At 37.2% G+C, this 13114-nt stretch overlaps 1 long non-coding RNA gene across 1 annotated transcript in view; it reads left to right on the top strand.

Moving 5' to 3' along the window:
* LOC121111137 overlaps positions 1 to 13114 on the top strand; it is a 48734-nt gene that overhangs the window by 34699 nt on the left and 921 nt on the right. The window contains exon 3 of the long non-coding RNA XR_005860799.2: positions 11378 to 11476. This is a non-coding gene — a long non-coding RNA (uncharacterized LOC121111137). The remainder of the gene's footprint in view (positions 1 to 11377; positions 11477 to 13114) is intronic.

Raw genomic sequence — 13114 nt, 5'->3', positions numbered from 1 at the left:
GAGCTGTCTGATAAAACTGTAGGTGTCCCTGCTCATGGCAGGGGCGTAGACCAGATGATCTCTAAAGGTTCCTTCCAACTTGAATGATTCTTTCATTCTATGATTCTACAGCCCTTTGTGGGAGGAACATATTCAATGAAGACTTAACAATAGTAAACAACATAACTGCCTGTTGATACAGATGTTAGGTTATATAGATTTCATCCTTTTTAAACATGGAATATAAAAGAGACCTATAGTCATACTTCTGTCCCATTCGTATCCCTTTCCACTAATGCTTCAGGAAGATTACTTGCCTTTAATGCTGGAATCTTGAAAGGCTTCAAGGCATACTTTTGCATATGTATTCCAGGACACGGTGCATAGTCAGGATAATAAAAACATTAAATTCAACTAGAAAATCACATTCATAAATTAATAATTTGCATTGATACTACAGTGACTTCTTTCAGAAGCATTAAATGTCTATTCACAGATTGTGTGAAATGCATGTAAATAATTCTTGTGGGTTTGTCTTTTAAGGCTTATTGAAAGAAGATAACAAAAGGAAAGTGAATTAGAATAGATAGAAAAAAAATTGCTTCCTTTGAAATAATTACATTTTTCCTATTTTGAGAATTAAATCAGAATATTTAAAATGCCTTCAGCAAGTCAGTTCTGTGAATACAAAAGTGATATCTGTAGTTGAGGCGGCAGAGGTTATAAAAGAGAGTGAATAACAGTGGTTTCAAGTGTGTTTTCACATATTTTGGTCTTCTTTTTTTTAATCGTATCATAATTATGCTTCTGTTGATGGTGTTTTTAACCCTCCTCTTTCATTGCTAAAATAAATAAACATAGCTTAAATATCATTTGAGAAGTAATTGTTGTTGATGGTGAATACTGTTAGATCTCCCAGCACCAGAAAAAGGGAAGAAAAAAAAAGAAGAGAAAAAATTATTTAATCAAAGGACTTAATGATGAAGAGTCCAATACACACACATTGTTTTTTGTAATCTTTATAGGAATAATCCAATAAAGACCTACTGAGTAGATGACATCAGAACTGGGCATGAAATGCCGAAAAGCATTGCAGAAGGCCATCCATTTAAACTCCACAATTAGGGCAGAAAAACACACTCAGGAGTGAGTGCTTGATATGTGGGGTCAGGGAACAGCTGCATAGACAGTACTTCTAGGAACACCAGGAAGATTGCTGTCCTGCCTGGTTGTCCCTGTCCTGTGTTCTGGGCTAAATAGACCAGTTTCTGCATCACTGAGTTCTCAGCCTTTTATTTCTTTCTTCGTATTCTTAGACCATTTTCTGCTGGGCAGCTTCTAGACACTCCTTAGCCTACATGTGAACATTAGATAGATTGTTATTACATATCTTGCGGTCCTCTTGCCTGTAGTGAATGTTCCACACTACCTTTCCCATTTGTCATGGTATTTGGAATTTTGTTCCTTTCCTCCAAAACACCTTCTTTCTTCCTCTTCTCCTCATGACTACACACTGTGCTACGCACATTATATTAGCACACTCTTCCAAGTCTTTAATAAAAGCACTGACTAGAATTGGCCTGGCTCACGCTCCTGTGCGATCCCTTTAGTGGAGCCCTGGAGTATCAGACATTGGAATCTATTGACCCAAAGCAAATTTTCAATCAACTATGTACAGTAATAACAGCAAGTACTGTAGACCATATCGAAGATCATGATCATAGTTACACTGACTCAGATCAAAGGACAACCCAGCCTGTCTGTGACAATGGCCAACAGTGGAAACCTAGGGAAGGATATAAGAAGAAAATAGATGAGCTCACATTTTCCCCAGTATGAGCTCCTATTGTACAGCCATTTGGATTTAAGAATTCATTTACTTATGAGAGTATGGTATATGGAAGTATGAAAGATCCAGTAGTGATGTCAAAATCCTTAACCAATAGGTTAGGATTAGAACCAACAGGTGTAGGTCAACTACAACACATGTACAGATTCAGTTTCGCCCATCTAGCCAACTGGCGTTTCAGGGAAGGAAATAACAATAGCGTGACATGATCTGTTCATTGCAAACCAAGGTTGACTAGTGGTTTTTATTTGCTTGTTTGTCTTCTAAGTATCTGCAGTTTAATTAACAAATTTTCTTAGTACCTTTCTCAAAACTTAATCTGTATTTTGCAAAATTATGCCAAGCAGTAAAGAAAATCACTAAGTTTGGTCCACCATACTTCTTGGGGAACTTCCCAGTTCCTCCACACATTCTTTAAGGCAGGCTCCAGCAATTCAGAAGTATCACTGCAAATCTGTAATCTGAAAAGGATAGGTTTCATTAGCATGACCATACATAAATGTTTAGTCAGTTATTTCTGTATTCTAGCCAATATTCCTTACTTGTTGAAATTAATGTAATTCTGCATTTAGGCACTTTTCTGGAGAGCACTAAAGGAAATAAGAGACAGAAAAGTGTCAGTGTTCTGAGTATCTTATTCTACATCCTTTCGTAGTTCATAATGGATCTTCTCAAGAGTGATACAGAATTATGAGCATGGCTGAGAAATTAGCTGAGTTGGTTTGCACAATTAAACCATACATGAAATAGTTCCTCAGATGTAAAAGGGAGCACAAAAGTATGATATAAGGAAACATAGAATACCAGAAACAAAACAGAGATGACAAAAAATCTAGGAATGTTTGAAATAGCACATGGATACTTTGTCTCAGTTTTCAGTGGGAATAATGGAGTGCCTACAAATAATAAAAATACACTTAAGGGGAATTAAGACAGTTTAATGAATGCTTCTATACGCGAGCTAGCAGCTAAACATAGCCTACTTAATATGATGAAATATTGAAGGTTACAGAATAACTATTTAAGAGTATGAAAAGAATCAGCAAATAGAAATGCTGGTTTGCCGGGAATGCAATTCCCTGTTCCCTGTTCAGCTCAGGGCTAGTTCCATCAAGATAAAGAATAATAAAATTATTCCTTGTTTTCATAAAACAGGAAAAGCGATGGCCAAACAAAAGGCAGACCTGGTAGTTTGACCTCAACACTAAGCATGGTCTTAGAATAGATTTTGGAGGAAAATAAATAAATAAATAAAATAAAGGACCTGGAGGTAAATGGAAAGTGGGATAAACTACAAAATGGTTTTATCAAGAGCAGATCATGTCAGACTAACTTAATAACTTTCTTTGATAAGATAATTGTCCTGCAGAAGAGTAATGCAGTGAAACTAATCTACCTTGATCAAAATAAGGCATTATACTGTTCCTAGTAGGACATTATTTAAGGTGGAGAAGATAGGCTTTATGGAGAGGGGCGGGGGGAGGAAGATTGAAGAGAAACTGACTAAAGAGTTATATTAAAAGTGTTAAAAGAGGGTGTAGCAGAAAGGCTAAGTCATGGCTTGAAACAGTGATGGAGCACCTGGTGGGAAGGCAGGGCCAAACCAGGGGAGCTCAGGTGCAGGCAATGTACCTGAGTGACTGGAAGGAGTGGATCTTGGCTCCACCCCTACCCAGACCTCATTTAAGGGTTGCCAAGAGAGGGTATCTTGCTGGAGTTCTCTACCTACCTGAGGTCTTCTGAAGGTAAGTAGCTTCTTTCCTTTGTTTCTTTTTCCACTGCTGTTGTATTTGAGTAAGTCTTCTCTTGCTATAGTCTAGAACTTTGCTACTCTGCTGTCATTGTTGTACTTTTCATCACACTACAGTGGGTTATGTTAAAATTAGAAATATCAAAATGAAAGGGATTTGATAGTAGGATTTCTCTAGGTCTTGGGCCTGATTTAAATAATGTTTTTGATCCTGGTTAAATGAGGGGAATGGCTATGGCATTTACAGATATTATGAATTTGGAATATGTCTAGCATCACCTCCCCTGTGGGACAGGCTGAGAGAGTTGGAGCTCTTCAGCCTGGAGAAGGCTCCAGGGGGACCTTACAGTGGCCTTCCCCTATCTGAAGGGGGCCTGCAGGAAAGCTGGGGAGGGACTATTTATCAGAACATGCAGCAACAGGATGAGGGGAAACAGCTTTAAACTGGAATAAGGTAGATTTAGACTAGGTATAGGGAAGACATTCTTTATTGTGAGGGTGGTGAGACACTGGAACAGGTTGCCCAGCAAGATTGTGGATGCCTCCTCCCTGGAAGCACTGAAGGCCAGGCTGGATGGGGCTGTGAGTAGCGTGGTCTAGAGGGAGGTGTCCCTGCCTATAGCAGTAGGTTGAAACTAGTTGATCTTAAAGATCCTTTCCATCCAAACCATTCTATGGTATGAGAAAACAAATAACTTTATGGACTGACAGGATGGAAATCTATCAGTACAGAAAGCCCTACTAGGGGATAATATCATATTCTTTTCCTAAAAGCTGGTGACTTGATAATCACTAGCAACAGCAGAGGAAACAGGTTTAATGCGTTAGTCAGTTGTACTGTGACTATGAGCTGTGGTTATGTCATGGTTGTTAAGTAGATTGTCATTATATCAAATGAAGGATTTTTCCTTAAGACAATAAAGTGTTAACAGCATTTTACAAGGCATTAGTTAAAAAAAAAAAAAAAACCTCTCAGAATATTGTTTACAGTTTTCATGACCCACATTAATTCACAGCAGGTGCAGAGTGGGATGGGTAGAAGAAAGAAGTACCTATTTTCTCAGCTGAGATGAAAATAGCTTATCTGGCAAAACAAAGCTTGAAAGGGCATATGGTTACATCTTTGTAAGTACATGTGGGGGTAGATGTGATGGGAGAAGAATGTTATGTTAAAGCATAGCACTATTTCAAGATCAGATACATACAGCCAATTGTGAGTAAATGGGAAATTTAGAAGAATCTTGGCAATCTGTGTAAAGCTTGAACTGTTTTCCAGACAAGGTCACAGAGGCAGAGAACTGAACTGCTTCAATATGGAAATTTAGACATGAATGAAAGGGTATGTGTGACATGGTGAGGTAATGATGAGTCAGAATTTAAGACTTGTGCTATAAAGCTTTGGATACTTATTGACATTGCAAGAGACGCTTAATGGGGAACTTGTTTGAATACTTTTCTTAAGAAAAAATGTTTTTAACTAGACCATTTGCTAGGGCTTCTACTGTTCCATCAGGATTTTGGTGTTCCTTCTTAGTGCATAGTATATGAGCAGGGGACTGCCATTTCTTAAATGGTAAGAGATTGGGGCTGTTGGTTAGGATGTCAGATGTTAATTGAATGTAACTTGCTTACATGTTGATCATCTCAAATTCGAACTGGTTGGGCCCAGGAAGTAATTTTTCTTAAATCATATTGGCTGAGATTGCTTTCTTCTCTAACATAAGCCCTCTGGAATGAGGTTCTGCTTTTTCAGAATTCCAACCTGTGGCTGGTCAAGGAATCCCTTTACTTCAGTATCTTCCTTCTCTGACTAATTGGTGTTTTTAATTTTTATTTATTCTGCTGCAGTATGAGGGAGTGTAATTATAAGGGGCGCTATTTTTGTATGCCACAAGACTTGATTTAATGTTTTCTTTTTCAGCTATTCCAAGAGTTTTTTTCTGAATAAGAAAATCTTAGCTTCTTGAGGTAGCATGGAGCTGAATGGGAGGCAGTCAGGGAAACTTCATATGTGTTGGTAAATTTTGAAATGAAGTTGATCATTTTTTGTGGTCCAGATCTTTCTGAGACTCTACAGCAAAAAATGTCCGAATGTCCTCTAATACTTCTAGCTCAAATAATTGAAACCAAGACAACAGAAGAACCCCCACCAACACATGTATTTTGTTAACCAGGGTTCGCAGTGCTTTCCATTTTAGGTATTCTACAAAGTCTCTTGCAGATGCTTTATTGCACTGCTAAAGAATTCAAGTTCTTCAGCCTTCATAAAACTTGCACTGTCTGTAATTACCTTAAAGTTTTTCTTCCTGATTTGGTTTCTTGACTTCTACTTAAAAGAAAATGATTGAAATTTAAAGTGATGGTGTGCTTTATCTCTTCAAATGTGTTCAAAGAATCTATGGCAACTAGGCACCTAATACACCTATTAAAGTCAAGTGCATACAATTAGATGGATGTAAATGTACTTAATGTTTATTCCTAATGATTGTTGTCTACACAAATATGGATACTTCGTTTAAAAGTAACGAACACAGTAGTGTTAAAAACCTACTACGTGATTTATTGATAAGTATGCTTGTGGCAAGAGTCTTCACAGCAACTACTAGTAAGAGAAAGATTACTCTGTTCATCGCTGTATTGTTTCTTGAATTATGAATAATAGTACTCTGAAATTGAGCAGTTCATTTCTCATAGCCTGTACAGTGATACTAACGTATCAGTTCTGTGATGTGGCTTATCCTTTTCAATCCAGGAAGCTGGAGTTCAAAGGTCTTTCTTAAAGCGCAGATTACTAAGTGTCAGTATAGTCTACTGCTACTCAGTCTGTGCGTCTCCTTATACTTCTTGACAGAGAAATAAAATAGCAGATTCATAAGTCAGGTCAGATCTACTCTGTATCTCTTTTCTTGAATCCTATCTTGACACGCTCAGATAAATTATCTCTTGGTGTAGAAATGGCCTGAATCATATATAGAAAATGAATGTCTCTAAACCTGCCAGTCCTCCACAAATCCTCAGGTTGCATTTCCTTTGAGCTGCCTTCTCTGCTAGTGATGCTAACAGAGAAAACACAGAATCAGTTTTTCTTTCTTCTTTGTAGCATTGTCTCTGTGGAGTCCAGTGTTACAAGCCATGGAACCTTTTAAGAAAGAGTTGGCAGCTGCATGGCATATGTAACTTTCTAAATCCAAACCCCATGTAAATGGAAAGCAGTTACTCCCACGCTTCTCAGTCCCTTTTGGCTACCATCTGGAACAAAAGCAAGATAAAGCTAACTCTTCTTATCACCTTAGATACATAAATCCAGCTGAAAACAGTTATGTTTTTTTCCTAATAAATTGTGTGATTAAATTCAAGCTAAAAAGTTTCTGGTGAGTCATTTTAACTTTGTCTTCTAAGTTTTAGTTGGGGAAAAAATGAAATTTTAAAGCTATCCTGTCAATCTTTTTCACTTTATTTTACAGAGAATAGTACTTTTCTCCCTGTTTTCCACTGTTATCTAAGTTATTATTATGTGACATATATTTTGCTTTTGTGTCACAGGAAAACTGATACCTAAATAAGGATTTGGAAAGCTTTTAGGTTCCTGTTCCAAAAAGAAAAAAAGCCAAACCAAACCCCAAGCAACCATAAACCAAACAATAAAACCTCCTTATAAAGAAACACCAGTGCCTATAGGCTGAAAACTTGTTATCTTCTTGTCCTTGTACATATGTATGTTCAGACTGTGATACTGGATAGCGGGTTGTACCATTGTTGTGGGCTAAGAGGAACAAGCAAGGTGCAGTGCAACTGGTCATGATGTTCTGCTTCCAGGGCTGCATTCCTCAACAGAAGTGTAAAATGTATATAAAGTCTTCAGAATGCTTCTTCCAAACTCTAAATTACCAAAGAATAAGTTCATTATAGGCTTCATTATTTCTTCCTTCAACTTTTGTTCCCACCTACTGCAGTTGCTCTCCAGACTTGGAGCTCCTTCCTCAGCCTCCCAAAGAGCTGTTTTCTGTTATTGGTGTCATGAACTCTTGCTCCAGTTTCACTGACACCTGTTTCCTCTTGTATCAAATACTGCATTTAGGATAAGCTATAGTCTTTCTTTCTGATCCAGGACCAGTGTGCAGCTCAAACAAAGCAGAGCAAAGTATCACAGAATTAAACCAAAAATACAGTAGTAGTTTAGCAGCTCAGATGGCATTCTGCCCCAGCAATATCTGTAGGCTTTGCTTAAACAGATGTGAAGCTGTGTTTTCTCAGACTAACCTCTGGTCTATTGAAACAGATTTGAAGTTGTTAGGCCTTTCTTGAGGGTTTCTAGTGATCTGGTGTTCTTGGCAGTGCCTCATCTAAGTTTCTAGGGATGTGGACAGCTAGGGTAAATTTCTTCACAGGAATATGTTGGTGTTATTGGGCTCACCATGCAAGCACCATGTTATGCTTATTTCATAGTGTTATTTATACACAGCTTAGGCATAGATACTCTTGTGATTCACACAGAAATGTGGGAACTTTGCCTCAGTGAAGTGGTTTGCAATACAATGCCTACTTATTTATCACCTTAAAGTTTTAGACATTTTTCTGGTAAACCTGACTTTTCTCTAATATTACAGAAATTAAAACATTCTTGATTGACTGTACTGTACAGTAAACTCAACCAAGAAAACAAGTTGCTTTATTTTAAAAGTAATATTTCAGAGGGAAAGTTGTTTTCTGTTTTTTCCCCTAAGAGGGGATAAAAGGCACCATTGTTATCCACCACCCAAGTTTTTACCAATTACCAATCCCTTCAGCCATTCTGTTTCACTTTCAGTTTGGGATCTACTTGAGACTCTTGTTAGTTCGAAGTACAAGTTAAAGAAAGATGTTCAAGGAAGTAAAGCAGATTTAGGGGAACTTCTGTGTGCTTGACACTTCTTCTAAGCATTTTAGTCAATAATCATCAACTGAGATGTACCACATAAAGTGGAAATCTTGCAGGAAGAGCACTTGTGGTTACTCCTCTGGAAAACAAACAAATATGAGCATTATTTACCTACAGGGATTAAATATCATCACATTATGCTATGGGCTAAAAGATAATTTCAAAACGGGAAACATTAATTTTTTAATTTTTCAGTGTTCTAAACCTCAGTGTTAAATGAATATTGACTGGTCAGTCAAAACATGTTCAACTTCCCTTCAATATACTGTCTCTACACTGAAGTGAGCTATTTCAGATGGCTGAAAAATTATTGCTTAATACCTTTAAACACTGTCAGAAATCAATAACTTTGAAATCTGTGCAATTTGTACACTAAGTTTGGCGTACCACTTCAATTCAGTCTGTTTAGAATTGAATGTAAGTGGTTCGAACAGTTGTCAAAAGTACAAATGTCAAATACTATTTTTTTATTTTAGAAATAATAGATTGGATATTTTAGAGGTAGTATTACTTTGATATATGAAATATTAACAGAACTTTTATTGAAGATCTGAATAAAGTACGAATTCAAAATATCATAGGAAGTAGCACTGTTTTTTTGTGGTTACATACAACCTCTGCATAGTGACCACAACTCCTATTCACAATATTTTAAGATCATAAGGTGTATATTAATGCATAGAAAAACACATTTTCCAATTGTTTTAGGTGAGCAAACAATTGGCAAAGAAGTACCGTGCGTCACATGATTGAAACAGCCCAATTTCTTTAACAGTGGGAGCTGTAGCCAATGTAATGAACACTTGTAGAAAAATCAGTTGTGAAACCAACTTCCAGATTTACCTTTCAGGCTGGCCGTATGTATTTACTGCTATGGTGCATACAGTGCTCTGGGTACTCTGCTGTCATCAGAATTTCACAGAAATATTGGCGAAGAAGCCAAGTAATGGGATTATCTGGTATTTCAATAGAACAAACAGGTCTTGATTTGCAACAGTGTTTCCAGCTGATAATCAACTGGATTACAGGAGAATTATCTCATTCGGCAGCCATAAGGCTCTTCCTAAACTATAAAATTGCGAACAAAAATGTGTGTTAATTAAGGAGTCATTGTTGCTGACTCAAGAAATATCTTTTCACCCAATGTTCATTGAATAACTTTTATGGCAAAGCATCTGCATTCAAATTGTTTTGCATTTATTTTTCCTGAAGTGTTTGCAGAGTTGTTCAGAATTTTTTTTAATAATGAAAACATGGATTAAAAAAAACCCCACAATAAAAACAAAACATCCAAACCTCTCTGAGCATCACTGTACCTTTAATAGAGATACTGCCACATGCTGCTGAGGGCAGATACCTAAAAATAGTTATTTTTGCTTTTTCTGTAGGACAAATTCTCAAGGCATTTATGACACTATTTTCTTCCACTCTTTTTTTCTTGATCTCCTTTCACCTCAAATATCAATCTCTTGAGACTTTTTTCTCCCCTAAATTTCTCACCCCAGAGGAAGAGAAAAACAAACAGATTTTAATCATGAACACTGATGGAGTTGCTAGCCTTTTCAGAAATCTCCAAGATAATTACAGTTTCAGTGATAATCACCATCAGCAGAAAAGTTAAATTTTACTCATCAGGTCTAGTAGAGGAAATACAGTTGTGAAAATCCAAGATGATAATTTTGCCTTTGGTTACCAAATTCTAAAATGACTTTTAACCTCCATGTATCATTTTTGACTTCCCTACACAGGGCATGAGTCAGGGCAGATTTGGTCCTACAGTTCAGAATAAGATCTGTACAGAAACTGAAAGAAAAATCTTCCTCTAGGATTTAATGTTCTTTGCTCTGTAAATGTGTGCATATGCAGTGTAGCATAAACCATGAAGCTGAATGCCCATCACTAGCTAGAGCTGTGCACGTCTGAAAAGAGGTTCTTACCACTTTTTGCACATTGTTTTGTACATAGGCATTTTAGCGCTTCCAGTTAAGCACGTGGGAGTGGGAAATGAAACCTAAGTGAAGCAGTACGCAAATGGAAGGTGCAAGCATTCTCATTTTTTACGTAGGTGTAAGGTAGGGTTTGTGTCCTGTGGCTCAGGATTGCATGGTCTCCACAAGACTGCATTGCTGGTAATCATGGAAGTTTAAGAAGACAAAAGGAAGATTGCCACCAGTGAACAAGCTAAGTGATGACAAGGGCTGAATCACAGTAGCTGCTGACGGCCACGGAATGTTAAAGGCTGAAGCCGAGTATGGGTTGGAACCTGAAGTTTCAGACAGTGGTGTGCTAGTATCTAAATTGCGTTGCTTTAGATTTTATAAACTTGAATTAATAACACTTCACATATAACATCTTGTCTTTATGTATCTTTTATATTTTTCCTCACTTCTCTAAATCGAGTTTCTTTGCTCAATTTTCTTGTACTATGGAATTTAGTACATTACTTTGCTGTAGAGGTATGAATCACCTCTCACGTTAGCGTGAATTGCCTCTGCAAACAGCTAGGGGGCCGTATTATTCCACTTTTAAAGCAATGAGACATCAATCGAGGAATATACATATTATCAGGCTGTCTTCACAACTTTTTCCTTACCGGTTTGGACAAACATCTATACCTGTGTGTCAGTATTTAAAGTTTAATGGGATCATTTGTATAAGGTATGGAACATCATAATAGGCTACAGTTTTGCTCATATCTTCACATCTTTAAGGGTGAGCGTATTTGGCGAGGTGTACGTTTTGTTCTGTTTCTTACCTGCAAGCTGTCTGAATCGCACCGTGATGTTTTAGCATTTATGTATCTATTCCGCTGAAGTCAAAATAATGTCACATTAGATACAAATTCATGGAGAAATTTTGCAGCATTTTTTTTTTCCTCCAGGTGGTCTGATGCTGCAAGAACACAACCTCTGGTGAGGCCAGGGAAGCAAGACAGTAGGAAGAGTTTCTGGCCAAGAAAGCTGTATGACTTCACTACCAGGTCAGTCTAGAGGTGTAATGGTTTGGTTTTTCTCTTTCTTTCTCTTTCTCTCTCTCTCTCTCTTTCTTTTTTTCCTTTCCTTTTATTTTATTTTTTCTTTGTGCAGGATGCTTTCTTTTATTATACTTTTGCATGCATTAGGCAGCTCAGTAATTTGGATTGCACTTCCACATGGTTTTTTATTTGATTACCGTGTGAATGCTCATTGTTAACTTTGCTTTTGTTTTATGTTTTTCCTGATACTTACTGAAAGCTCTAAACCCAAATAAATGACAAGTTCAGTAAAAACTCAATCTTGCTTTTGTGCTGCAAAAGCCCATTCAAGGCTTCATAAGCCCCTCAAAATTGATTTTTGGAGCACTGTTATTTAATCTGTCCTTCAGAAAACTTTAATGCCTTGAGCAAATCCTTCTTGCCTTATTCCCACCACTAGGTTCTCTGACTTCATGGTAAGCAGATAAATGTAAGACAAAAAAAAATGCAGTGCAGTCCTTAGTAATTCTCTTAACTTGTCTACACTCCCTTTCTCATTACTGGATAAAACCTGTGTAAACGCTGTTTTTTGTGATCTCATGGCACACAGACTTTTTCCCATTAGTCTCTTGCTCTTCCCCACCTGCTATATCTGACTCATTAGTTCATCTTTAGCTGTTTTTCACCTTTTCCTTCCCCAAAGAAATATATTTAAAGTTCAGGGCACTGTTCTCATTCTCAGCATAGTTCTCCCCGTGTATCTAACATGGTGCAACTTTTCTCTCTGGCTCAGTGGCTCCAACTTCAATACTTTCTTGCAGAGTTCAGTATTTAAAATTAATTCTATGGCAGAGATGGTGGAGGGAATTAGCAGGCTAGCTGTGGTCCAGTCAATAGATTAATGCAACCTTGTCAGCTTACCATTACGTTGTCATCTGAACTGCAGCAAGCCATAACAACCTAATGTAGTGTTCCAACACCACAGCTCTTGCACATGAGACTAGCTCCAAAACAACATCAAGTAGCATCTGAGTCAATTTTTCTTCCATGTGAAACCCTTCTGAGAGTTTGCTGTCAACCACTAATTTACATGCAAATGAGTAGGCAGAAGGAAATCCAGTAAGACTGAATACAGAAAAAAATAGTATTCTGACTTCACACGTCTTGTATGAGTGGCCTGAAGTACCATATGGCCCTGACTGCAGACGGAGTTTGATGCTCATGCTGCATTCAGTGCGTTTAGGTTCGGTCTGTAAGATGGTAGGAAGCTTAAAAATGCCTGTTGTTTAGGAGTTTTGAAGCACTGTTGTTTTGGTTTTTTTTAAACAGCAGCTTTAATATCATTATAATTCCTCATTAAAATATATTTCCTCTATTAAAAGTTTTCAAAGAAGTAAAGTCAGCTAATGTAGATAACTACAAAAACTCAAGAACCTACAATTATGTAAAAAGTGAAGTACTAGCAGTAAGTGCTGGCAGTAAGTAGCTTAAGTAGTTAGTACTGATTTCCACATTATTTATACTGTAATGGCCTTTAAACAATAATTCAGTAGTGATTATGTTGTCATCTGTCTTCTAATGAAATGTTTGTCCTTAAGCTGCACCTTGCATTTGTTATATTATAATCATTGTTCTGGAACTTCTTAGTAAGTATCAATCAACAGA

This window comes from Gallus gallus, chromosome 6 (genome assembly GCF_016699485.2).
Source record: "Gallus gallus isolate bGalGal1 chromosome 6, bGalGal1.mat.broiler.GRCg7b, whole genome shotgun sequence".
Lineage (NCBI taxonomy): Eukaryota > Metazoa > Chordata > Aves > Galliformes > Phasianidae > Gallus > Gallus gallus.
The sequence above is the reverse complement of the archived record's forward strand: the minus strand, read 5'-3'. Positions and strand labels throughout refer to the sequence as shown.